The sequence below is a fragment of the Cygnus olor genome, chromosome 10, assembly GCF_009769625.2.
Source record: "Cygnus olor isolate bCygOlo1 chromosome 10, bCygOlo1.pri.v2, whole genome shotgun sequence".
NCBI classification, from domain to species: Eukaryota; Metazoa; Chordata; class Aves; order Anseriformes; family Anatidae; genus Cygnus; species Cygnus olor.
Window position 1 is genome coordinate 19,145,166 of NC_049178.1, and position 27,914 is coordinate 19,173,079.

Below are 27,914 nucleotides of genomic sequence, written 5' to 3' on the forward strand. Positions count from 1 at the left end.
TAAAAACCCCAACGACATAAGGAATCAGTAAATAATGAGTAGGAAGTACCATGCAGTATGTCATTCATTTAGCCCTCTCTGTACAGGGTAGTACCAGATGGTGCCCTGAGGGACTTGGATGTTCCCATCTCTGCTCCAACGCTACTAAAGAGGTGAGATGAGAAAAGGAGATGAGATAGATAACACCAATCTGCCCAGCAGAAAAATGATTATGATTATATAACTAATGACCCAGGGAATTAGATGATATCAAAAATAGGAAGCGTGCCAATTTGTGCTGTGACACATTTGAGCAGCAAAAGCATTATGAGGATGGTATAAGAATAGTTTATTTGAACGTATAGCAGTTGAGAGAAAAAGGGTCTCTTTATCAAGCAGTTAAAACTGTTCTGTTCATTTCACAGCAATTTCATGAGATGCTAGATGATAAAACTACCCTATTGTATGTTATTGCAATAATACTAACCCAAACATGCATGTACATGGTCTATCGTTGCTCAGCTGGGAACTTGTTAGAATCTAGTTTTTCTCCAGTTATGTTGAACAGTTTTCCTGCTGAACGCAGTAGTAACAGGATTGAGACCTTAGCATCTCTACTGAGGAAAAGCAGCTTGCGTCTTGTCTGTATGAGAAGTGCCAAAGCGGTTCCCAGTCTGTCTCATTGCCCACAGCCTATTGCTGAGTCTTCTGCTCCTTACAGGATTTGCTTGTAGGAATAGCTGGGGGGCTGCGTGCCATGCAAGTTGCCTGCTGTGGGAGGAGGTGGGGGCCCTGGTCAGAGGTCTCGGGAAAGAATGGGGTCATGGCACCACCCAGCAAAAGTGTCAGGAGTGAAGAGTTCCATGCTGGAATATTTTTTTTGGGAAAATATTGGATGATATTTCAAATTCATCAGAAAAAGTCTTTGTTTGACCATCTTCCCTCCCCCAGTTGTTCTGATATAACATATATTTCTCCCTTCTTCCTGTACCATTTTCTTTCAAGGGCTAAGAAGGGATTGCAAACACTTTCAATTTCCACTGTAACATCCGGAGGCTAGTATCTAAATACAGGTCTACCAGATATTTTTATTTCTAAAACTGACTTTGGTGTGCAGCCCTTCAGAACGGGTAGCTTAGAGGCCTGCCTATAAAATGTGGAACGGTCCAGAATGCTATAAAATGCAGCTTTTTACCATCTGTTAGAAAATGTTAATGAGCTGGTGATCTCATTCTGTATCTTAGACAGGTGTCCACATCCCCAAAAATGTGACTAGAAATGACATCTTTGTTGACAGTCTCATCAGATTAATTGGACTTCAGGACTGAGCTAATTCTCACATCAAGAGGCTTGAGAACATACTGTCGGAGCTGTGTGAAGAACCTTGAACTCCTGTTTCTTGTGCTGTCGCCAGATCATAACAGCTTTGATGGACTGGATTAGGAAATCAATATACACACATTGACATGCTAATCCCTTCAGGGACACTCATTAAATAACATTCAGATAAAGGGGCCATGACAGTACGCATGGAATCAATGGCTGCAGCACGATGTTAGGTTTTGTTTGGTTTGGTTCTTTTAAATAATTCAACATTAAAACAACATATAAAATGTTAAAAATATGAATTTAACCCCTGGAAACACAAAAATCAATATTAAAATAGACCTAAAGTGTAAGAAGTATGAAAAAGAGGAAGGTTTTGATTTTTCATATGCATTAATGTGAGGAAACTCCTAGGAGTGAAAGGGATCTGTTGGGTCACAAGTTCAGTTCTCTGCTGTAGGAGATATCCATGCCATGCAATACCTTCCATGAAGTGATCAAGCACTGTTTTAAAACTAATTAGAATTTTTCTCCTCTTGGGACTCTGCTCTGTAACCTTTCTTCAGTAATGGGTAGAGACCTTCATCTAATTTCAGACTAAATTTATTCCTGGCTAATTTATACTTTTTTTTTCCTTTAGCTTACAAATCCTTTCCCCCTCCTTGTTGTTCATGTGATGTATTTGCAGACAGGGGTATCTATCCTGTTTTTGTTTTTTAAGGCTGAACAGGTAAAAATTGGTGAACGTTGTGTCCTTAAGTACTCCCGTCCCCTGTTCACTGCAGTAGTTGTTTTCTGCACCTGTTCCTGTAGGAGGGCAGCTCTTCTGAACGTCAGTAGCATCCCTTTTTTGTGCCTCAGACAACATCACCATCATATCTCACCATCTCCGATTCCTTGCCCCACACAAAATATACTCATTTATAAAGCTCCATTTCACAGCAACAGATAAAAGGTCAGACCTCTCCAGTGCAGAATCTAAAACCGGCATTTTAGGTTCAATGAGCTGACGTCTATTGAGCAAGGGAGTCCAGGGCCCCAGGTTAGGTGTGCTCCTGTGAGGTTGTGTGAGTCCAGGCTTCCAGCCTTGCTGCAGGACAGCAGATGTTTGGCGAAGCAGCCGGCTGGGAAGGTGGCTGAAATCCTGCCAGCACAAGTGTCGAGGGCATGCTGCATTAGCCCAAGGCATTCCAATTGCAATGAACCAAGGTTTACCAGTGGCGAAAAAAAATCACTGGAACATTCGTTCCTTTTGCATTTTATTCCTTGGACTTGATTTTCAATCTGTTTTAAGTTGGTGACCCCATATTTAAATAATAGAATCATCTTAGTTTTACATTGCTCCAGAATTTGCAGCAGAGATTCCAACCAGGCTTTGTGTACTGTTTATTCTTTATTATTTTGTAGAGAAGAAATATGCAGCATCATATATTCAGATAGGGCATTTTAACTCCTCAAAACATACTTTTTTTTCCAGCCCATTTATTTGAAAATGATATGGTGCGTGATACTGAGCATGTCAGATTTGCTTTGTAAGTTACAAATAATTGATTATTGTTTTATTTTTATTTTTTAGTATATCTGTGATGAATGATTGATTATTCTCATGCAGCTCATCTCAAGTACCAAAATCCCTGAATGCTGGTCTGGAATTTTTAAAGACTATTGACCCATCAAAAAGCCCCAGTATGTTGCTGGTAGGTAGGTTTATTGTTTGTAGGTTTATTGTTCTTTTCTAGTGAATTACTTCCTATTGGAAAATGACTATTGCAAGTTCCAGCTGAGTTTGTTTCTTTCTATATATATATAATTTGTGTGTGTATATAGATATATTTGTGTATATATATATATATATATATATATATATATATATATAAAATAAAGTTATATAAAAAGATATCTTTAAAAAGATATTTTGGGAACTAAACATGAAAGGGAAGAACAGCAAAGGACAGAATTACCTATTCCTTCAAGGGTTTATGTTATGTTCACTTAGAGGTGCTTCAAGTATTTCATATTTGTAATTCCAACAGCATTATTTCTGAGCATGATTTCATGGTGAGAAATGGCCCCAGATGAGTGAAACTTTGCCCTTCTGAATCTGTGTGGATGGGAGATGAAGAGATGCACAACATGTAGGCAGCAGGACCTGGTGGTTGGACCCTGTATGATAGAGATGTGGGTTTTCTTCGTCGCTCTAATAATCTTTGTGTAAGGTAGGCCAGCAGCTTTCTTTCTCTTTAATGTATTTATTTCCATTTAAACTTCTGAGTGTGACGTGACTGTTCTGTGGACTACAGAAATGAGAATATCTGCACCATGTCTAGCAAATAGGATCCAGTGTCTGACGAGGTATGATGATAGTAACGTATATTGCGAGGAGATGGGGGGGAAAGAGACAAATATTGATAGGAGCCTGAGAATAGGAGGGGAAAAAAAAAAAAAAGAAAAAACAACACTAATTTTGGCAATCAGCCCTTGCTTCTCCAAATAATCGGATCTCATTATGTGAAGTATTTGGCTCTGTCTGTTCATGTCGGCGTTGGACAGAGCTCCCGCTGTTACAGCAACCACCACAAGTGAGGGCTGATACAGCCCTGCTCCTGGAGCGAGGCAGGGAAGGCTCTTCTCAAGTTGGAGAGGATCATTCTCATCCCTCCAGGATGCTGATTGTTCCTGCTTCATGGGATTACGTTATCACTTTTGACTTCAAATAAACATCTTAGAGAGTTTTCCCAACTGTAAATTATCATTTTTTCTTCATTTGATCTCTCCACTCCTTCTTAATGCTCAAAGTGGGCATCACATGACTTCATTTAATTGATTATTTCGCTGTTGCCTGTTTCATCTTACATTATTAGCAAGTGCCTTCCTGTCTCATTTTTGGAAGGTTTGTTAACAGAGATCAGCTGGATCAATATCCACATGATAAAGATGCTAATTGCTTTGTCTACAGCTATGTTAACTTCTAGTCCTCCTTGCTGATCTTCCATGCTGCTGTAGTGTGAATTCTTGATAGACTCTCAAAATATGCTGCATATTTTAATCCACTTTGTTGCTGGTTTTATACATATAATATTTTGTCTCAAATGAGAAGGTCCCCAGAATTTTGGAGACAATCTGAAGCTTCTGGGATCTTTTTGGATATAAATAGTAGACTTGATGTGTTGCTGTCTTGCATCCTAAGGTATTAAGTGCTGGCAGTGTCATGTAGAAAACAGGTGATGTGTCTTGTATTCTGTAGTTCTGTCCACTCCATTTGTACAGGTTTCACTAATCTGCTTTCATACGGCCAATGTAGTTAAATTGTTCTTGACAACAATGTAAAAAGTCTGAGTTTGGATTTAAGAGTGTTTTATTTTAATAAATAGGCAGAAACTTACACTTGTGTTCAACCTGATTTAACCCAAATTGTTAGAACCTTCCTGCATGAATTACGCTTAAGTAATTTTTTTTTAAAGTCTATAAGGTGGAGGGAGGAAACTTATCCATAAAGTTCCTAGCAAGCTGCCATGTAAATAATAAAACTGTGTTGTTAACACCGGTGAGGAACAATGATTTATTAAATAAATTGATTTTTTTAAATTTTTTTAAAGGAGATTTGTATGTGGTCAGTTAGAATATTTGGTAGAGAAAAATAGATTACTCCAGGTACAGGTGACAGGATGATAGTGTAAAGGAAGTTGTAAAAATACTAATGCATATACAGGGAAAGAAATTAAAAAAAAAAAAAAAAAAGTTCCATACAGACTCTAGAGGAAGAAGAATAAATATGTAGGCCAGGTCAAGAGCATGGAAGCTTTTATGTGTAGTGATAGAATTTTTTTAATGTGTAGAATAGTAAGTGACTGGTAAAATCAAAGGAGAGGTAATAGAACACTAGGAGAAGAATGTGGCTGCAGTTTGTAAGCTCACAATTTTTGATTAATTCTTTTTTATTCAAAATAATGGTCGGCTTCCTTCCCTCTGCCCATTTTTTCAAGCCTTAGTTTTGAATAGGAATGTGTAAATAATTTATCAATACAAGAGAGGGAGGTACTTACTGACCATCATGTGTAAGCAGTCTTTCAAGGTCAGATCTGGAAAACAAGCAGAGGTATGTGAATTTTGTTGTCTATCTGTTCCAACATTGTTCTCGCTGTTTTTTTAATGCTATAGGAAAACGGCAAACCGAATTTAAATGTGTATTTGTGCAGCGCAGAGCATGTATATATGTACACTGGAAGCAGAATTGAAGGCAATGATTGATTCGATAGGCTATATCATAAAACATATGTATAAAACACTCCCTGTTCTTGTAAATTATAATTGTTTTTTCATATCTACCCTAAATAAATTGCAAAGACGGTATCATTAAATGCTCCTCTTTACAACTCACCATTTTAACATGTCCAAATTTCAATATTAACATTGTATTCCTTTGTGAATTGAGCTTTTATTCATTACATTCCTTTTTAGTCTAACAGTTATTATTATGCTGCTCGTACTTTAGCTTCAGAGCTAATTATAGTCTTTGGCTATCTCCTTCTGGAATATAGATACTGATATATATTAATAACACGTACCTTGTTCTCTAGCCAGTGCTTATTTCACAAGGATGCTGTGATTATTTTTTTTGGCCTCTTACACTGAGTAAAATGTTACTCTTTTTCCTTTTGCTTGGTCATTTTGCTATACTGAAGAGCATTATCTACTAGAAATATCGGCAAAGAGTGATTCTACCCCCCCCATCCTTGTATAGTTGGAAATCCCTTAATATAGCCATGTACTGTCAACTCACACATAATTAAAATGTCAATAGTCCTCAGATTGGAACAGTTAAGGTACTGAAACAGATGTAGCCCAATACAAAATAAATCTACGGAGCAGATGAAGAGGGAGATGGCTTGGTCACACATTCATTAAAAAATAAATAAAAACAACCCTCAAACCTAAATTAACCATGAAAATCCTGCTAGCAAGATTATATTGCAAGCAAGACAAAATGGTAGCATCTGACCCAGAAGAGGTGCGTTGAGTGTGATGCCACAGATTAAATCCAAAAGGGTCAAAGGGAGTGAAATTCTAGTACCTGCTACCCACTGAGGGGATGGCAAACCTTGTAGTTTCTATCTAATTTCTTTGCTGTTCGGACCAGAATACAGGAAAGAGTTTGTAATTTTATCCACCCATCACCCTTCTAAGTCTGTTGAAGACAGGATAGAAGAGAGGGAAGTGCTGGTACACATGCTAATTGCAGACAAAACCCTAGCTGAACAGCTATGAAGTGTGTAGATAAAATGGTTATTGAAGCTGTGGGTGCTACTTTCTCAGGGTGTTTTTGAACTGTGAGCTGAAAAACCTCAGGTTGTCCTTTCATACAGCATTCATGCTTTTTGACTGTTTTTGTCATAAGACTGTTCAACATCTGGATCTGTTTGGGAAATTTAATATCCTTTAAAAAATGCGTTATTTTTTTTCTATCAGGGCTTTGTAGATCAGTGTGAGTAATATGCAAATAGCATACGCTTGTATATGTGTTTACAACAATGGGAAGTAACTTTGTTTTTACTGAAGTGTAGTCATGATTTTCCAAAACAAATGCATCCCAGACTAGTATCTTTATTTTGCATGTACTTAGAATGAACACTGAAATCATATATTTCCATACACTTGTGATTTCCACAGCTTGTCATTCCTGCACACGTACACTGAAATTATGATTTTCCTCATAGGTCTCTGAAATGACTGGAATCTGTGGGCTGTGTTTATATTCTCAGCTGAATATTACATTTATCTTTGAAATCACTTTTAATTCAAAATCCTAATAAAGCTGTTTACGTGCTGACTGCTTTATTCCTACAAGCTGTAGGGAGCTGATTTCATGCAAGAATATCTAGGAAAGAAGCAGACAATAGCTTTGTTAATGTGAGATAATCTTCTTAATGAGTGAAAAATAAGTATGTTGTTGAAAGGATAACAACTGGAAGATAAGTAATGCTATAAAGGGTAAGAGCATTGGGGAGGCTTTCTTTTTCTTGAAATTCTCTTCTTTTGAAGAGTATTTATAGGACTTCTGGATCGCAATAAGATTGAGTGCCTATACCATCAAATATTTCAACTCTGTGGATGGTATACGTTACTCATGAGTGACATTCTCATAAATTAGTCTTTGCCAGATGCTTCGTCTTGTGGCCTAAATTGCTGTAAAGCCCATTAAGATATATTATTCACATAAAAGGGACAGTAGTTGCCGAACCGTTGCTATAAGGGATTATGTGTTACTTGATTGTTATCCATTAAACAAAAAGAATTTCTCTCCACTTGAATCTTATTTTAGATGCTTGTGTTTGAATCCATAATGAAGATTAAAGGCTATAGCTGCAATCTGCCAATGTAACTTCTCATCTTATTCATTAAATTCATTAAATATTGTTTATTTTTTTGAGTTTGTTTGTGTAAAAAGGTACCATAGAAGTTCTGAAGTATGAATTATCCACACTGATATCTTAAATCATGTGTGTCTGTGCAGAGGGACAGCTGCTACAGAACAGGATCCTTGATGTGCCCCTGACCCTCCAGACACCATCCTCGCCCCTGCCTTCCCCCACGTGGCTGCTCTTCTGTCTCCCTAATGACACATGCTCAGGACTAAGCAGGACAGGGCTTATTTATTAACAGATCAAAATGATGTGGTATTTACTTAGAGATTCAAGGCTTCAGTTTGGCATGCATTATATATCTATTACATTTTGCAAGCATTTTTTTTTTCAGGCTGGTGTGTACTGGCATTACTGGGACACGTGTTCTCTCCAGAGCTGAGTCAGGAAATGACACCAGGCTTATGTAGTATAAAAGCACGACCCAATAATGATGTGCCCTTAACATATGCATCTAGTCATCTTTTTTTGTGTGTGTGTTATGCTATTTGGTGTAGAGTGTACTAATACAAATACTAAGGGTAATTTTCAAAAATATTTCCAGCTTAATTTCTGTGAATATCAGCTTTCTTCCCCAGGAATCCTCACAGATTACTTCCTTTATGTTATGTTTTGAGTCCTTGGTTCAGAGTTTTAAAAAAACAACAAAACAAACAACAACGAAAAACACAAATAAAACCAAACTAACCAACCAATCAAACAAACCTTGATGAGTCTAGGACAAAGTGACTGAGTTTAACCATTTTCCTTAGCTTTCCTTCAGCTGATTTTGTTTGTCTTGGAGATCTTCAATTTCCTTAGTTAAAATCGTGGCACAGGGACTGCCTAGCTCTGGAGAACGTACCTGGGAATTGACAGCATTTGCTTTTGCAGGTTTTTCAAAATACTTTTTTGTTTGTAAGCAGGTGCCAAACATCTCACCAAATGTTGCTAAGTAGCCTCTAACTTGGGTAAGCTCCCACAAAGGGTGAAGAGGACAAGGAGGTGAAGCATGTGACTCTTTCAGGCTATTTCTTCTGTTAGGCAGGTCACTTCTTTCAGCTTTTTTTTTTTTTTAAAAAAAAAAAGCTTCTGAAAACTGGCAGACTCAGATTTAGTCTGTTCTCATCTATTTCTGTGATGGTGGAGAAGTGTTTCCCGTGTTTCCCTTTCCCTGAGGATGCTTGAATTCTCCTACACCCAGTGGGGTGTCTCCGCCTAACTCCAACAGTTGTAACAGGGGTGTCTGGGTTTCTAGATGAATTCAAGTAGGAAGGATTAAGCTTGACTAAAAGCTGAATAGATACTTGATTGTTACTTTTCTGGAACTGACCTTTTTTTCTTTCTTCTCTACAATTTTTAATAAAAAAAATTAACTGTGCATTCACAGGTGTAAGCTGCAGAGCTGGGGCTGTGGATTGGTGTCAGTGTCACAAGTGCTTCCAGGTAACGCTGAGTCTCAGCAACTTCGTGAGAGCTGGATGTGATGGGCTTGTGCCACTGCAAAAGGTAAGAAAATGCTATGAAAAGAATGTAGAAAATGGATAATACCTCCAGGCCTTATTGTTATTCCACTTTTCTAAAAACAATATACTAGGAACTGTAGTCTGTATCTGCTGTAATCCACTTCCTTTCAAGTTCATTCTCAGACCTCTGTTTCTTTATGAAGACAGTGAGAGTGGTGGAATTGTTGTTAATATTAATTTATAATCCTAACGTGATTTCTTTTCAAATACAGGATGGCTCCTTATGTTGAACAATGCTGAAATGCATGCAGGGTTCAGAAGACAGACTTGTATCTGCTTTAAGCTTGGAAACTGGAAAAAAAAATTAGAAATGATGACTGCATAGATTTCCTGATTCTTTCTGGCATGTAAGTCCCTTAGAAGATTAGATGTTGGAGTGATTTCATGCTGTGTAATATCGTCATTGGCAGGGTTTCTTTGGTAATAGAATTCTGATTTTGTGAAGTACGGCGGCTGCTAAATCAGACTGCATGAAGATCCAGGTTTTAGTTCTTGTTCTGACTCTTCAATGAGAAGCTTAAAAGCTTCTGTTAAAGGTAGTGCTGGTGCCTAGAAGTGTCTCTCGTTCTACAAAGATGTAGCACCTAAATGCCAGTAGAAGAAAATTCCTTAGAAATCAAATCTGGTTGCTTAGTACTTACACCAGCTATGTTTACAGGCAGCCGTATCAGATCTTTCACTCACAAGGAACTAGCGAGAAGGGAAACTGGCAACCACTCTACTTGTGTTTGGACCACCTATTAAAAAACAGCTTTACTAATACAAATGCAACCTTCTTTAACTAATCTGTGTGGGCTATTTACAAAAGGAAATTTTAAGTCAACGTTTGTATCATTTACTTGATCCTTTTTTGGACAAAATATATTTTCACTTGAATTAAAATTTCAAAATATTTGGGAAGTGTACCGAACATGGAGATAAATCACATTTTTTTTCCCAGAATTTTTATCTCCATTGAAGTTAATAACACTTCTACTGAAACAGCTGTAAGATCATTATTATTTTTCATTATTAGTTTTTGTTACACATTGATTAAAAACAAATACAAGCTGGCTGTTGTGAAAACTACTGCCAAAAACTCTTACGTCATGGGGTTGATTCATTAACATGTATTTTGTGGTGCCTGCAAATAAGGAGCTGAGGGTATTGGTGCGTGTGTTGAGGATGGAGTGATTAGACAGAAATGGTGAATGCAGCTCCAATTAAAAGCAGAAAAAATGACCAAAGAAATGTTTGCTTCTACCATTTTCAGGGAGATGGAGTTTGGTCACCTTCACTTATGGAAAAAAACCTTTCTGCCACAAGCTGTATATGACAGGGTTTGAAATGTAATAGAGATGAAACAGTTGCGGGATATACTTGGACACGCTGAGTAGACTTGTGTTGTTAAACCACTTTGTGTGTCCAGTATGGCAGTCTGGCAGAAATGTTGCTTGATATGCTTTCTGTTTACGTAACTGAAGTTTCTAGACTGTATAAATTTAGACTGTATACATTCAGATTTAGGTATGGATGTTTGTTCTTCGTAAAAATACTTTTTATGTATCCCTAAGGCCTCAGCGTTCTGGTTTATGCATACATAAACTCTATATATTTAGCTAATGACATGGGCTGAGATTGCATTGTCATGCTGATACTGTTCAGGTCCGCATCACCTGTACTAACTGTGCTGCCTGGCTCAGCCCAGGCTGTGCAGTGCTCTCCAGCCTGGGAGAGGCTCCAGAGGGGTCACAGTGATGTCCTGTTGATGAAAGCTCTTGTTCCCCCTTGGGGCTTTGAGCTCAGAGTGACTGCTCGTGGCCAGGGCCATATGAAAGGCATCTGTGCCAGTGGTGGCACCTTTTCACATCCTTCTGCTTTGAATCTGAAGCAGGAAGACTCACAAATAGAGGCTTAGAAGACTGTCACATCTTCTGACAACACCAACCTTGTTTTGTTTCCCTTTGACGTTGCTCAGGTTAAAGGAACAAGTTCTGTGACTCCTTCCACTGGCACATGCTGTTTCCACAAACATGGTTTTCTTTTTAATTTCTGATCAAATCCTGCAGATGGTTGTATGGGCTTTCCAAAGGATAGTACAGGTGCTTTCTTACATTTATCTGGCACATACGTGCTGAGCCAGTTATTGCACTGCATGGCCAATGCACGTGACCATACTTGCTTTTACACTCTGCAAATAAGCCCTCTGAAATTACTGGGACTGGCTGTTTAAATTGAAATCATTCATGAATCTCCACAAGACCAGTACTTCAATATTTATGTAGTGGGCTGAAATAGATTTTCTAGCATATAAAATAACATTTATGGGATGATAGCACACAGCCTCTGGCCCTGCCTGAGCAGAGAGATTGAACAGGTAGGAAAAAGTCTGAGGCATGGAATAACACTTCTGTCTTTGTGGGGAAAAAATAAAAATAAAAATAGTGACCACTGCAGTAAGAGTGTAGTCATGTCTCCTCACAGAGGACACCTGTTCCCTGGCTTGGGCAGGGGACACGTAGGAACAGTGGCTGCCTGGGGACAGAGCCTGGGCAGTCTTTGCTTCAGGACATGTGGCTGCTGCTGGGGTCTGAGGACAAGTGCAGAGCCACGGTAGGCTTGGGTGAGAAATAAAAGCTACTAAAATACTTGTGTTTCCTCTTTCCTCCAAGATTGCCCTCAATAATAATTTCTGAAGGACTCTGTTGGCTTAGTTGATGAACTTCTTGTACTTTCTAAAAGTCTGTCCAGCCCTTTGCTGGGAAGGGGGGATGAGAACTGAAGGGAGTTTGTGGTTCATTTGAGGTACCCTCAATGGGCACTTACAATTAACAACTGAATGCATCACTTGCTTTAAATAGCCTGACTACAGTCATTCATAAGAACAACAAAAGGTGGCAGACTGATTAACATTTGGTGGAGTTTGAATGTTTAACTTTTTTCAGATTTATTGCTGAGAGTTCGGAAGTCTTTCTCTCTCCCACACACACATCTGTTTGCAAGTTTGGGCCGGCTATTTAGGAAGAGTGACACGAGGTTTGGCCCAGGCTGCTCAGTCCAGCAAGCTTTTGACTGGTTGGAGTGTTTTTATTTATAGCTGAATTATCAAAGTGAAATGAGCAGAAAACAGCAACAATCAGGATTTGGGCTCGTGCTGGTATCCCTCTCTGGGGTAAAATCAGTTTGAAGAAACTGGCCAATATTTACAGATGTTGAACTGTGAGATAAAGTGATGATCAGAGTACAGAGAATGGAAATCTCAATTTTAAATCACTTCATATAAGACAGATTTAATTTAGTCGGAGAATGTGGATAGCAAACATCCCATTTGTTTGTGAGGCAAACTGGATTAGGAGGGCTTCATGTTCATTCATACGTGCATGCAAGCGTCTAAAATCAGAATCTTGCCCAAAGTATAACTACATATGAACACACTCAGCAAATTTGAATTAAGGAGGAAATGCAGCTGCACACTTGGGGCATGCACTTGTTTACAAATCAAGCTGACCATAAATAAATAAATGTTGAAAATTAGGTTTTGATGAGAGCGCTCCTTTTAACAAGGTCTCTGAACAATTTGGGGGATTGTGTTGTCGTGTTTCCTAAAATGAAAATGTTCATAAACTGAGGCAATTTTTGAGCATGAACATTCATTTCAAATTAATGGATTAAAAAGCTTTGGGGAAGCAGAAGGTGTGGATTTAAATGCAGAATGTAGGAATTGCTGCTGTGAAATCTATAATTCAATCTTGTTTTATCATCCTAAGCAAAAGATGGATTTCTAGTAATGGATTGTCAGTTTTAAACTACCCTGTACTTTTTTGTGATATGCACAAGTAGATTCTTGTCAACTCAGCATGCAACATTTTTCCACACAAATGCTTTTCCGTATGATATTCTGTACTAGCACCTGTATGTTCTAACAAGAGACCACATGGTTTGTAAAGGTCTTTGCTCCTATCACCCAGCATGGTTAGAGAAGCAGTGGAAGTAAAATGGTTTTAGCAAGTAAAATTATCCAGTTTAAATTAAAAGCTTCCTTATTTATGCAGGGCAGAAACTTACAATTTATTCAATGTTTTGTGTGTGCGCGTACCTGACAACAGGGTGTGCAAGTCTGAGGTTATAACCTCAGAAAAAGAAGCCAGCAATTACACCTGCTGGCATTTCCCTCTGGCCACTGGTGCAATTACCCATCAAGGATAATTGACAGCAAGATAATAGGGTAAGTTTGTTTGGATTGTTGTTTTTTTTTTTCTTCCCCCTAGATTGTGGCACTGTACTACTTAGCAAGTAGAACTTGTGACGCTCCATTGCAAATGTGCTCATAGGCACCTACAGTCAGCAACTTAAACACTGTGGAAGGGACAGGAATTTTTTAAGGCACCAAGATAGAGAAAGAAATGAATGTGTCACCTTGCCTTTGATGCTAATATTCCATGCCTAGAGTTGCCCCCAAAGGAGCAGGCAATGCATGCCATACACCTGAGCTGGTCACTGTCCCTACCATGCAGGCTGGGCTGTGGTGGGCAACAAGTCTTCTCAGGGGCTTGCTCTATGACCTTTTCTTTCAAGGTGGCAACAGCAGCAGTTGCCTTTGGTACAACGACACAATAGTGAGATAAGAGGAAAGCCCCAGTTTCCCTGCCTTACTCTAAGCAAAGAGCATCCTCCACCTCTGGCTGAGTTCACAGTTTGTCCCATTGCTCTTTGGCAATATATTTTTCTCTGACTTGTTAGATCCTCTTCAGACAGAGAGGGAAAGCAAACCTGGGCCATCACTGCTAGAAACCAGCAGACTATAAACCAGAATATATCAAATGCATGCTAATTTCTCAGAATTTCAATCAACCTCTGAAGATGGGGCTGGACTTAGAATTACAAATGGAAGGGACACCTTTATAGCATGAGTTGAGCCTTCCTTCAGTGTTTGCTGCTGACAGACTCCACAGGCTTTAGATTTTTTTTATTATTTTTTTTATTATTTTGCTAAATGTCTGATTACCTTTATACACTTCTACTTCCCAAGTTCTACCGAAAAGTACCCTACTGAGTAGTGTCTGCATCTTTCACCTGCCCCCAGCTGCATGCATTTGAGTGCAGCAGCGCTCTCCTGGATCTACTTCAGGACTGTGGCACGTTTCTGCCATGCCTATTCCATAGTGATTACAGTTTTGTTCCATTGTAGCCTTTCCTACACAGCTAGATGTCTGTATTTCAAGGTACGTTTGAATATCTGAAGGGATATTATTAACTCATATTATTTGTATTTAAAATATGCAAACCCATTAATCCAAATTACCTGTTGGTTTCCTGCTGAATTTAGTGTTCAGAACAAATCCCGTTACCTTTCAAAGAGCACAAAAATTGGGTTCTAAATAGCTTCTGTTATAAAAATTAAAACTATGAATAAGGATGTTTTAAACTCTTTAAGCTATCTGCATGCTGCCAGCTTACCTATTGTGCCTTTAATTTAAAAGGAATGTTAAAATGAGTGCAAACACTGCAAATGATGGCCCTGTGTGGAATACTAATCCACAATAGTTGCATGTTTCTAACACTTTAAAATTCCCCAGACTCTCATTCCTGCAAGCTCTCATTATGGCATTTGAGAGGACATTTTGTATTGAAGAGTAAGAAGCAAAAGCTAGGGGGTCTCATCAGGACTGCTCCGTGTGACTTTGAGAACCTAATTTTGGGATTCATTAGATTAAAACCAGTACTGATTTCCTTCTGTATTAAGGAAGGCTCTATGAGCCATGAGCTCCACATTTTATGAGGAATGTGATGATAGTTCTTGTTTGTTTGTTCATTTGTTTGACTTTGTTTCTACATGCTCATTCACATCACTTGGACTTTTCTTTTTTCTTTTTTCTTTTTTTTAATAGCCAGCTCCTGAAACCAAAAAGAGAAATATCATTCTTTCAACTTTGGTTATCATCACTTATTCTCAGTGTTTTACCATTGGAATTTAATTTCCAGTTCTATCAATGACACTTCTGCTATCTCTAAATATATTTTATTAGACCTTATCTGCATCACCCTATCCACTAGTTCAGAAGCATGTGGCTGTAAGTAGTTAACATTTTGGTGCACTTCACCACATGATTGCTAGCTTTTATTTTTTCCCATTAAAAACATGGCTCAGTTTACAGATGGTTAGCTTTTTAATCTAATCCTTCCCAGTAATATCATGACAGACCTATGCAATAAACATTCTATTGGATGTAGAGGAATATTAAACGTTCAGCACTGCCTATTAAGTACTGCTCTTTCAGAGACAAATATTTTGGAATTTGATGCTAGTAGGACTTAATTTTGTGAGCAATCCAGGTAATTAATGAACTTCACTTATCTGTTGGGTAGTATCTGTATCAAGATACTTGAATCTCAAAGAGGCAGCCTGGCTCTTTTTATTTCATTGAATCAACCTTGTTTTGTATAGAGGAAAAAACAGAGCAAATGTGTTCAAATTCTGCAGCAGTTCATTGTGAGTAAATGAATAGCCTGAAAGAATAGCACAGAAACCAGTGAATCTGAGGTAGACTTGAACTTTCTGGACTTCTTTTGTTGTGGTTTTCTTTTCATTACCATGGAAGGCATCTTACGCTTGGCGTACGCTCCTGCAGTCATAATAACCACCCTGAATAGGCTCAGTCACAGCCCTTGAGTGAAATCAGACCTTTGTTAATGCTGCAAGCAAAATATTCATAGAACTTGACAAAGATAAGGAATCCTCCTTCCCAAGAGGGAATGGAAGGCAGGAAGGGAGTGTCAGCCCTGGGAGATGCCTGGAGTTGAGGCATTTTATTGTGGGACTTGGCAAGTCTCCTTCACCACTGCCACCCGACAGGACTTCTCCAGCCATCTTCCTGTTCTCTTCTTTTATTTCCAATTAGCTTGAAAAGGATGAGGACCATGTAGATGTCCTTTTTTCACCCTCCTATAATTCTCCATTGCATGGAAGCAAGTCTGGGGGTTCAGATAGTCTGGTACTTTGGACAGCATTAAAACAAAATATAAGAATAAACTTTGACAGTCTGAATGCTTGTGGTATGTTCTACCATTTTCATAATTATGTGAGAATTATGATATTATTCCTGGGGCCAGGGGAGGGACTACTAGACAAACTAATCAAGATATAATACATTATATGTCAGTATAACATATAATGCAAAGTACTTTTTTGTTTTCAAAAGTCCTGTTCAAGCAAATCTCAAAGCAAAATTCAGTTTCACAAGCGGTGTATATATCAAGAGAAAAATGCGTGAAAGGGTGGTTATTTGTAAATATCTGTAAAACATAGGATGGATATGAGCTGATGTTCAGTATTGCCATAAAATAAGAGACCCAAGCTATGTGATTTTGAATTGTTTGTTAGCATGTTTCATTGCCAGACGAAAAAAGGTTAAACAGCCTGTCCAATTAAAATCAATGGAAATTTGCCGAGTGACTTCAATGAAAACTAGCATGGGCACAAGATCTGTGAAGATGACTGGAAACGGTCTGTGGAGAATTTCAAGGAAGGCAGCTTTGAACTGGGTATGAAATAAATGGGAAACCAATGTCAGTGTCTGCCAGTGGGGCCGCGATAAGGAAATGTGCAAACGTTTCCTCTGATAGCACCGGAATTAGCTGCAATTAAGCATGATTTCAATGAGGAACACATTGCATTTCCAGTTGATCACAGTGAGAAACATTTGTGTAAAGTGACAGCTGCAGCTAACTGTTTATGAGTCTACGGGTGCTTCTGAAGCTGGTGAACTGGTTTATTTTTGTGTTCAAAGCCGGTGGAAAATTCAAGCTTGCCCCAAATTGGAACACATAGGGAGGCACTGGAAGTAAGCCCAGGAGACTACAGTGTTTAAGGTCAGAGCACGCTTTTCTTCCTAGCACACACGCAGTAGCCCTGATGTTATGCAGGTGTCTGTGATGAAGATTTACAGGAGCTGAAAGTCTCCAAATCCAGGTTAGAAGGAGATCCAGTACTTGTGTTTGAGCAGTGTCACCACAGGAGAAAGGGCAAAGGTGAATGTTGGTGGCTTTGACATAGCTCAATAGCAGCCCCATGGCTCACATGTCCCCAGCTGAAGCTGACCTAATCTGATTTTTATGAACCTCTAACAGCCCTCAAGGGGCCCGTGCACTGCTGAGAGCTTGCTGGAGTGCAGCGATGCTCACCTCCTTCCCTTCCTCTGGCAGGGGCTGCAAGTGCAGGGCTTGGGGTTCCCTCATGCCACCACTCCTCCACCCCATCAGCTGTGTCAGCTATCCAGGACTAGTCTGTAAGATTTGTTTTAATAAAACTCACAAAGGCTTTCAGAAGACTGGGGGAACACTTCTAATAGAGGCATTTGATGTTACCAGTTCTGCTTTTGCATTTATCCTTTTTATTTTATTTATTTTTATTTTTTTTTTATTTCCCTACTTTATTATGAAAGCAGAAGGTGCCAAGTCAGGAGAGCAGTCCCTTTGCTGTAGACTCAGACTGCGATTTTTATCAAAAAGTTAGGTTTAGTATCATTTAATGAGAATGGAGAGAAACCAAAAAGTGAGGAAGTATCATAACATCTGAGAAAAGGAAAAAAGGAAGAAATGCAGAGGGCTACAGGCTGAAATATGGCCATTGCCTGTCCTGGGTGGATACTGTTTGTGGGGCAGTTGCAGCCCTCACTGATGCCTGCTTTACTTCTATTTTCAGAATTCCTCTCCATTTTTCTTGATAGAAAAAAAAAAAAAAACATGAATGTTTGTCTGAAGCAGGTAGGTAGGTAGGTAGATGCTGGAACATATCTATGAACAACAGTAAAGATATTACTAAAAGGATGTGATTTTCATATTTCTTCTCTCTGTGGCTTTGTTTCTTCTCTTCTTTCATCTCTTATTTATTTATTTTGATGTAGGTGGGATGGTGTTCTGCCTCACAAATTTTAAAACTGCACTGTTTGCATGTTTCTGCTTATGCAGTGTTTAACTTCTGGGATAGCATGGATCCCTTCAGGAATTCCCTAAAAGGCAATCTTAATTAATGTTACCAGCCGTATGGAAATGTGCCTGCCCCTGGCAATGTAGGGGAATGGTGCTGAATGGTGACAACCTCGTCCTTATCCTCTTGAGCATAATAACTCTTGATCTTTCCTCTTTCAGTACATGGAGGTGCTGAGCCTGTCTCGTACCGTAGCTACATTGCAACGTATTTGCTTGTCCACATAAATTACATCTGTTCCGATCATTTTCTTGGTAATTGTTTTCTAGGAAAAGGTAAAAAAGTACATTTGCTGAACAGTGGCTGTCATAGGTGTCCTGATTTTTAGAAAACCTTACAGAAAGTAAGTGAGCTGTTACATTTGCAGCCAGGATTTCACAGAAATGAAGGTAGCTGAGATAAGCTGCAGGAGCAGCTCCAGGAGCAGCCCCGTAACGCCGCTGGCAAGACTGCTTATCAGCAGAGGTGAGTGATGGCAGGGGAAGCCTGCCCGGCCGCTAGGGCTGATTTCTGCCCTTGAGGTACATGTCTTAGAATATCGTCAGCTGGTTGCACTTTACCATGTCAGGATTTGTCTTCATTCCCCCAAATTGTGTGCCTGTGTGTGGATGCTTGTATGTACATTTTAAAACAGGGAAGGGAATATTTTACTTTGTCTCACAAATGATGAATTCATTCATTGCTTTTTTTTTTTTTTTCTGGAAGAAGACCACAACAAAAATCTTGTTGCTCAAGTCCAGGGCAAGTCTCTGGGCTTCAGTTATTTTAGATGTGAGCTGTACTTTTATGCACAGCTGTCTTTTTTTGAGAATATTTACTGTCTTGTAGCTTTTATCTCTTTCTTCCATGATGTTATAGGGCTTTACACAAGTTTTAATTCTGTGTGCCACAGAAACCCAAGAGAAGTCAGATTTAATCTACGATTTATGGTGCGCTTCCTGCAGCAGCTTTAGGCAGTAAGAAAACTTTTGGTTCTTACCTTTGGTGAGTTTAGGAATTGCTCACTGCTTCCCTCTAGAAACTCACCAATGTAGGAGCCACTGGGGAAGGCTTTGTTCATACAAAGTTACATCCATGCATAAGATGTAAATTTTTTGATTTTCAGTGACTTTATTGTGCGTGTGTTATGGCATGAGGTCTGTGGAGTGACATTAAAAACTGGAACATGTTTCTTAGAATGTGAATATCTGTATCTTAGCAATAACAAAAACCTGAGACAGAATAAATGCTGGCTTGCTTGGGTGGAAAACAAACACGTTTTTGATGCATCTCTTCGCCTAAGCCATAAAAGGTAGCTCTATCCTGAGAGGCGCTCAGCATGAAGCAGGGAGACTGCATGGCAGGGAGACTGATCTTTCTCAGGAAATGTTGATTGTCTGTTGAGAACTGTCTTTCCAAAGTGCCTGAGATGAGGTAACCCATTGAAATCAGCAAGCAGCCATTGCGATTTCAATGCAAGCCATGCATGCCTTACTTCGAGATGTATCGTTCCTTCTCACTCAATATCTATTTTTCTCAGAGGAAAGGTGAACCCCAGGCAGGCAATGACTGTCCAAATGCCTCAGAGAGACTCAGCAGAGCTGCACTGCTGGGATGATCTCCTGTGCTGCACTGCTAAGGCTGAGCTCACCACTAATGACAAAAAGGTGCAGTGGCCACTTTCTCAAGAAAGCAGATGATAAATATTTATGCCATTCCTTAACACTGATTCCACTGTGTAGGAAATTACATTCAGAGCTGATGTTCTTCCTAATAAAATTGAGACAAAGATCTGGGCCTCTAGTGGAGACCACTATCAGCCTTGCTCAGAGGGAGGGCACGCTGCATGCCTGTCTTAGAGGAATATTTCCTTGGTCGCTGCTCGGTGTCACTCCCATTCAAGCCCATTCTCAGGAAACTCATTGTTTTACATCACATAATCATTTCAGCCTCATTTAAAGCCTAACTCCACAGTGGCAAGTGTGTTGGTGTTTCTGTTCCCACAAAGTTGGGAGTACAAAGTGCTCTGGTGCTTGTTTTAACCACATGGCCAGGAGGTGCGAGGTACGGCAGCTTGGCCGTATTACAGTTCATCCTGAAAAAGATGCCTTTTTTAGTCTTTTTTTTTTTCTGTCTGCTCAATGACTAGAGTTGTTCTCCTGACACACAAATACATAACATCTGGTTGTCTAGGGATGAGAACAGGTTGAGTGTTTGCTGTGTAAAATCACAGCAGTACGCCAAGTCAGGTTTTACTAGTGCAATACTTTTTGATTTGTTTAGCATGAGATTAATATGAAAATCCTTCTAGAGGGGGAAAAAGATCAGCTGGTTCACAAAGTCTGAGCATTTGGCAGTACTGCAATTTTTATTGGTAGCTTCAGGCTAACTATATTTTTTCCTGACAATTTATATGCTACTCAAGCCTAAAGTGTGTGATCTAATCTGTTCTTAGATTCAAGGATAGAATGAGAAGTTGGTTTCAAACTCTGTCTCAGGGCTTCACAGAAGAGCACTAGCTCTAGTCTGGTGCCATGTTTTTCTGTTATTAGCACATTTGAGCTGTAAAACACATGGTTATAAATGACATTACTTAAATTCCATTTTCAGTGTTATTTATTGTCGTTACTATTGCTATTATTTGATGCATAAAATTATTCTTACTTTAGACAGTCAACAATCCTAAATACCACTGTCGCATCTGAGCATGAAAATCTTAGCATGCAAATTGCTTATATCTGGCACTGAATATGTATGTTTAAAACAAAATTCTTTGATACTTGTGATAATCATTACTCTTAGCTCTAAAATCTCCAACTGTTTAAAAGACAGAGTTCATTAAGTTAATTACAATTTCTTGATGGCAAATCGTCTTGTTGGCAAAGTCAATCTCTATAGGAAACCTAAACAGCTGAAATGTAATCAGATGCTGTTACAGAAAGTGGTTTTAAATGGCAAAGAGATTGAAATTAGCTCATTTTAAAATCAGGACAAAGACAGTGTGTGCCAGTCCTGAATTCTCTGTGTCTTTCCTTTTGTCAAAAAATTGATTTTTGTGTATTGTTTTTAAGTCAGCCAGTACAATAGGTAATTCATCATAACTCTGAGATATAAACTCAAGCAGTCTCCAAAAATAATTGAATTTTGCGGAAATTCTCTAAGGGGGTGAAAAATCCATAACAGCCATTAAATTCTGCTCTTTGTAGAAAGAATCTGAAATATTACAATTATGATCAAGTAGGAGAAAAAACTCTTTAATTTTAGTTGCTGAATGTAGCAGGAATAATTTGGTGTTTTGTTATGCCATTCTACTGTTTCAATGGAATTTGTATGAGAAAATGTGATAACATATCAAAAGATGTCATTTACAATGGGAGGGGGAGGAGAAACTGTTTAAGAATTCTGGTATAAGAAATGGAAGAGATTTTAGTCTTGATCTGGAACTGTGTTTATATCCGCACCTGAACTGGAGAACAGCCTGTTGATACATAAATTAGAAGGTTTCTCTTGCCTGTCCTATTATAACATTTCTGTGAGATCTGTTTTTAGAACATCGCCAGATTTCCTTTAAATTATACCTTCCCAGCCATGATTGTCAGGGTCAATCCCTTTGCTACACAGTTTTGGGCTGTGTGAAGGAGCAATGCTCTTCTTGGAATATCCAGCTGCTCTCTGCTATAGGAATGGCACAACGACCACACGTAAGATTTAGGCTTAAGCTCTTTATCAAGTAGATACTTCAAGAGTGGAGCAAATATCATGAAAGAAACTTTCCATGAAAGGAACATGAAAAGGAACTAGGACTGCCTCTCCCAGTGATTTTGTTCTCTTCCTGGTAGCTGTGGGATTTGACTCACTCATCGCCTTCAAAGACAGACCAAGATTCTTCCAGCACTAAAGTCTGTTAGCGAGACTTCAGGTCTACTGGTTGTGTATTGAATATTTGTTGTCTAGGAGAGAGATCACAACACCTTGTGGTCCATGCTGATAAAGTGGTCACAAATATTCAGAAAGGGGCATGCTTTTTTGCAGATGGACTCATGCTGGCATGGGCTAAACGTGAAAGTAAATAGATACTGAAAAGTAAATAGTTGCAGTGGTAATTTATTACAAGCTAGTTTTTTTTTCTATATGCATAGTAGTGTGCTGTAAAGCAATGGATCATATCAGATGAAGCCGTAACATGACAAGATGGATCATTTAATATATTAAATGATGCTGCTGTGTGTGCCGTTGTATCCAAAATATATTAAGAGAAAACAACAACAAAAACAACAAAAAAAAATTGGACAGTATATTTTTGTATCATATGCCTAGATCTGGCTTAGTAAATCTGCTGCATCATTAGCTTCTGCCTGAATTCAGCTTTTAAAATGCTTTACAGTTCTGTAGCCATTGCACTGTAAATTGTCATTTTATTTTTGTGTGTTGTAAAATAATCATTTGGGAACAAAAGAAAGAACTGGCTATGCTGTTTAACAAGGGTCTGTCACTAGATCTAGCAGGAAAATACCGTCATTTTAGTTTACATACAAAGAAACAATTTTCTCTTCATTACTGAGATGCTTCCCCTGACTTGCATGTGTTTTGTCCCCTCTGGAAGGGTAGAGGAAACCAAAATGTGCATAGGGCTGGGGATAGTCCTCGGTGCTCCACCAAAGCTGCTGCTCTATGCTAACTGATTTCAAATAGTGTTGAAGACAGGAGTGTAGTAAACTGTTTTATTTTCAGTTGCTTGGGATAATCTAACACAGCCCCATCCATAACCTCCCTTCTCAGGTTCGTATGGTCCCAGGCTCATGAGAATAATTGCCATTATCTGAATGTTTCTGATCACGTGTCTTATAGCAGCTCTCTGGAGATTAATGTGATCAGTGCTGTAATGTGTTCTATTCACATATGGTCCCACGGCAGTAAAAGGCAACTTTGAATCTTTGTAACAGAAAAAATATGGATAAATACTTTCATCTTTCCTGGGCTGAAATAGATAAAGTAAGCAGGTTGCTGCAGACCTTTTGAAAGTGCAGAAAGTGCAGTGGCGACTCCTTTCATGTACAGTATAGGGCCTTCTCCCACCATCAGTACCACTGGCCATGCTCTCTGCTACCCTCCAGCATCATTTGTTTGTCTCTAGAGGCACACGCTTACAGCCCCGTGCCCTTATGTGCTTTAAGCTTAGCACAGTTGTCAGTGGTATCTCTCTTACCTGCTAGCAATTACAAGAGAGTTGAAATGTAATTAATTCCAAGAGAGCAGTCAGGGAGAAAAATGCTGAAGAAATCTCTTTGAGGGCCTGGCTCAATGTTCATTAGAAAGCAGGTCTGTCAACGTCAGCAGTCCCGGACCAACCTCATTCCTTTCCCTTCTTTTTCTTCTCCTGGATCTGATAGAAAGGGGTTGAAGGGTTTTGTGGAGGCTTCTGCCAGTTCCAGGTGGGGTTCGGGTCCCCACCTTGCCTCTCTGTGGCTCGCTGTCCTCCTGCAGTTGAGGAGAGCACTTAGGCTGCTGAAGCAGGAGCTGCTCCTTTTGCAGCAACCCAACCTGGCTTGGAAGGATGCTTGCAAAGGGGCTATGGGTCTTCTGAGAATGTTGGCACAAAGGAAACCTGCTCAGGACAGAAAAGCACAGGTGTAGATGTTAGAAACATGTCAATGTTAGGGATGGAAAGTATTTTTTAGTTTTGTTTAAACAGCAGTTTCTGGTGTGAAAACGACTGCAGATTAATTTCATTTATTCACAACCCCTGGCAACTGCAAGTATTAGCTGTCAGAACATGGCACAACGTTTAACTGAATATAAATCCAGTTTTATTTGTATGGTAGCTAAGCCAGTATTTCAGCCGATTTGATATTGGCTTCCCAGCCATCCCCTGACTATGGCTCAGTGCCCTTTTGGAGGAACAGTCACAAAGGGAGGTTCATTGAGTTTCTATCCCTGCTGCCCCTGCTAGGTGATGGGGAAGAGAGGGTTCTAATAATGCTGTTGATTTTATGAAGTGGAAACATCTTTATTCACAAAGGCCACTGCGATCATAAATTATAGGCAGTGTTGTTGATGGGGGTATGAGCTGAGTTAGTAACCTGGGGGGTAGAAAGCACTGTATACTTGTAGCTGTCCTATGCTCAAGTGAGCCTGTTTTTAAGACAATGATTCTTTCCTCTTTATTAAAACTGCGACCTCATATGTTTGGCTTTTTCCAATTTTCTCGCTACTCTCTTGTCCTTTATTTTCCTGCCGCTTCTATCTTACAGCATTTCATATTTCTGAATGCATTATGAGGGGCGGGATTCCCTTCCACTGAAGAATTATCTACTAGCCAATGTTGAAAGAAGGATATAAGACTTCATGGACCACTGAACTAATACGATGTGAAATCCTATTTTCCTATCTTCCAAGTGTCTACAGAATTCCAAGTTAATGTACTTTATATTATATGGTTGCCACCTGTTTATATTATCAATAGTTTGAATATTTAAGCATTACACACTCCATTTCCTGCCAATTTGTCTGAATTTCAAGAATGGTTTCTCCCAGTGTTTCCATTCTTCTTTTTTTTTTTTCCTCCCCAAAAACAAGTAGTGTGGCCAAGAATTATTAGATTTAAATTTTTCATTAAAAAATTATATAGTTCACAGCACAGATTTAATTGATCACACTCTTACCTGGTGTAAATCAACACAGCGTTAATTCTAACAAGCTTTTTTACCAGCTGAGGATCTGCTTCTATGTATTGTTTTATTACTCTCAAAGCCCAGAAGAGCGCATTTTTAGCTTTGAAGCAGGTTCACTTTTAACAGATCAAAATCCCATTTCATTATCCTATGTACATTTCAGAAACATCATAAATCTCATGTAAACAGTCTATAGTTTCAGTGCATATATTTAAATATGTGATGATCCAAGGGCCTATTGCGTGCTGGTGCACAGACGTGTGGGTGGGTGAACACACATCGACTCATAAGGGGTCGTTGGATCATTTCTGCATCTGGACTAATAAATGGCAACTGCAGTTAATGGAGAACAATGAATCTTGGAACAAAGGGAAAAAATAGCGCATCTGCTAAAAGGAAAGATGTGTCGAATACTGATTAGGAAAGAGATCTGGGAGTTGTTGTAGAAAATCTCTAAAGCATTCAGCTTAATGTGCAACTGCAGTGAAAAGGGCAAGCAGAATGCTGGCTTGTATTGCTGGAGGAAGGCAATATAAATCAAAGCAGCTGGCTTTGTTACTATCAGGCATTGTTTTGACATCACCCAAAGAACTGAACTTTATTTGCTATTGGTCACTACAGCTTCAGAAGAATGTGTTTTTTACTGGAGGGGATTTTCTGTATAGCAAACTAAATTACCGTCCTCTGCGTTTTAAGACAATGGGGAGGATGAAATAGGAAAAAACTCAGCTCATTAAGAAGTAAAACGTGTACTCTGACTTGTATAATTGTTTGTTGCCAGCAAAGAGTAGTCTACAACTTGACCTGAGTTTCAATTTCAGAAAAAAAGATGTGGAAATATTACCTAAAATGCAGTGAATTCAGATTGAAAAATAAATGTTTTGTTGAATATCTCATTTCATGACAGCTCTAAAATGATGTGAGTTATCAATACAAAGACAGCAAATGATAGAGAAAATGTAACTGCAAGTGAATGAAAGGCACAGACATAATAAGCTCAACACACTTATCTGCTTACAAGCATTTGAATTTTGTTGTGTGTTAATTTTACAGGATTCTCACAAAAAGCTCAGGAAGTGTTATGCTTAAAAACGAATACAAAACTCATTGCAGAACCCGTTGAAGCTTTTATGGGCTGTAGGCTGTCAGCATTTCCATCGTGGTTCCCTGCATGCAGAAGTTGACAAGTTAGCCATAAATAATCACTGCTGGTTGGAAATTGGGTATGTAAAACTCTACCTAGAGTCAAGTCATAGTCTCTGTAAAAAAAGATACATAAGGGAGGTATTCTAAACAACAAGAAAATTTCTTGTCATTCCTGTTACACTCAAAGAGAATATGTGAGCCCAACAATATGTTTTTATTTGATTTGAAAAAAAGATTTACCTACTTCTCCTCTTCGTACATTTGTAACGTGAAATCCCTTGGGAATGTTAAAAATGACTGTACTTTCTCCAAAGCTGTCATCTAAATTCAGAGGAAGAAAACTCCAGGCACATGAGGTACAGTGCATCGCTCTTCACCTGTGCACCATCCGTGGCTGTAGGGTGCTTGCAGCAGAGCTGAAGAAGCGGGGCAGCCCCAACTTCTCCTGCCCCTGGAGAGTGTTTTTCTGGTGGGCCACCCACTCTGACAGAACAACTGAATGTCACCCCAAACTCCTATGGTCCTCTTGAAGAGGGGTCAGGGCTTTTTGACCCATTACATTTCTGGAACCAGCTCTTAATTGTAAGAACTGCAGGTAGTACTAATCACGTAACAAGTGAGCACGTTCTCTATGCAAGGTTTTCCGTAGCACAGGACTACACAGCCTGAAACACCAGCCAGTTCCACTGGGACAGAACATCTCTGGTCCTCTGGGCTGCGAGCAGAAGTTCACTCATTTTCCAAATCTGATTCCATTCTGATTTGAAAAGAATTTAGAAGTAATAGTTTCAGGCTGTGATTACCTGTCATATCAAGTGAAGTGATGATAGCTGAGAAAGATGCCTTATTATCTTTTCCTTTTGCTGTATCCAGCTCTGGATGGGTGATGTTCACCTTCCCTGTTATGCCTGTGATACAAGCTGTGATAGTCAAGATCTAATCCTGGGGAACAGTTTCAGTCTCTTGAGCCTGGTACAGTGCAGTAGATGCTCAAGTAGTCCAACACTAGTTAAACTCTTATGTCTCAATTTAAAAACCAGATGTATTATTTTGTAGTTATATTCCACTCAATATCCAACAACAAGAAAGAAGTGTGGTGTGAGTTGAACAGTTTTCACTTTAATGGTATTTTAATAATCAGGAAAATCACCCATGTACAGTAAAGATAAATTGCTTTGCTACGGGGTAATATAAACTTTAACAAGTATAATAAATATTTCTGCTTGACCAAGAAAACTGAAATAGTGGAAACTGTTTAAAAATGTGCATCAGAATGAATGAAGATGAAATACTGGTGAGTATTTAAAAAAAATTGTTTTTGTGTTAAACCTCCAACTGTATTTACAGAAAACAGAATTTGGGACATTGATTTGTTTTCTAGAAGCCACAGGAAAGGGAGTGATGTCAGCAGTACTATAGCCGTTATGAGATGTCCAGTTTTCAAGACCCATTGCTTTATCTTAATATCTCTTTTTGGGTGTCATACCTCAACTTATCTAAGTGTCTAAAAGTGGACCTCTTTTTGTTTTAGGGAAACCTATTGCATGTACATACAGAACATATTTGAAAAATAATAGTCATGGGTCCTAAAAATAATAATAATAAAAAAAAACAAAACACCAAAACCAAACCAACCAAACAAAAAGCCCTCCAAGAAAAGATTAGTGAGAGATGAGAATTAAATGTACTACCCTACCCCATAATCAAAAGGATCAGAATCTAGTGTAAATTGTTTAGAAAATCATTTGCATGTGAATCGTCAAAAGTGTTGGAACAGTAAGGACTATAAACAATGCAATGCTTGTAGTATAGTCCATTCCTAGTGTGAGACTGCATTTATAGTCTATTTGAAATCAATGTAATTTTGGTGTCATGTGGCTACAAAACTCAGATTTATTTCTTTTCATATTGTTACTAAAGTAAA

The 27,914-nt window shown here is 38.9% G+C and overlaps 1 long non-coding RNA gene across 1 annotated transcript in view; it reads left to right on the top strand.

Annotated features, from left to right (window-relative positions):
- Positions 1-27,914, top strand: part of LOC121075647 — a 48,444-nt gene that overhangs the window by 19,338 nt on the left and 1,192 nt on the right. Inside the window, exons 2-3 of the long non-coding RNA XR_005823077.1 lie at positions 9,094-9,212; positions 25,898-26,067. This is a non-coding gene — a long non-coding RNA (uncharacterized LOC121075647). The remainder of the gene's footprint in view (positions 1-9,093; positions 9,213-25,897; positions 26,068-27,914) is intronic.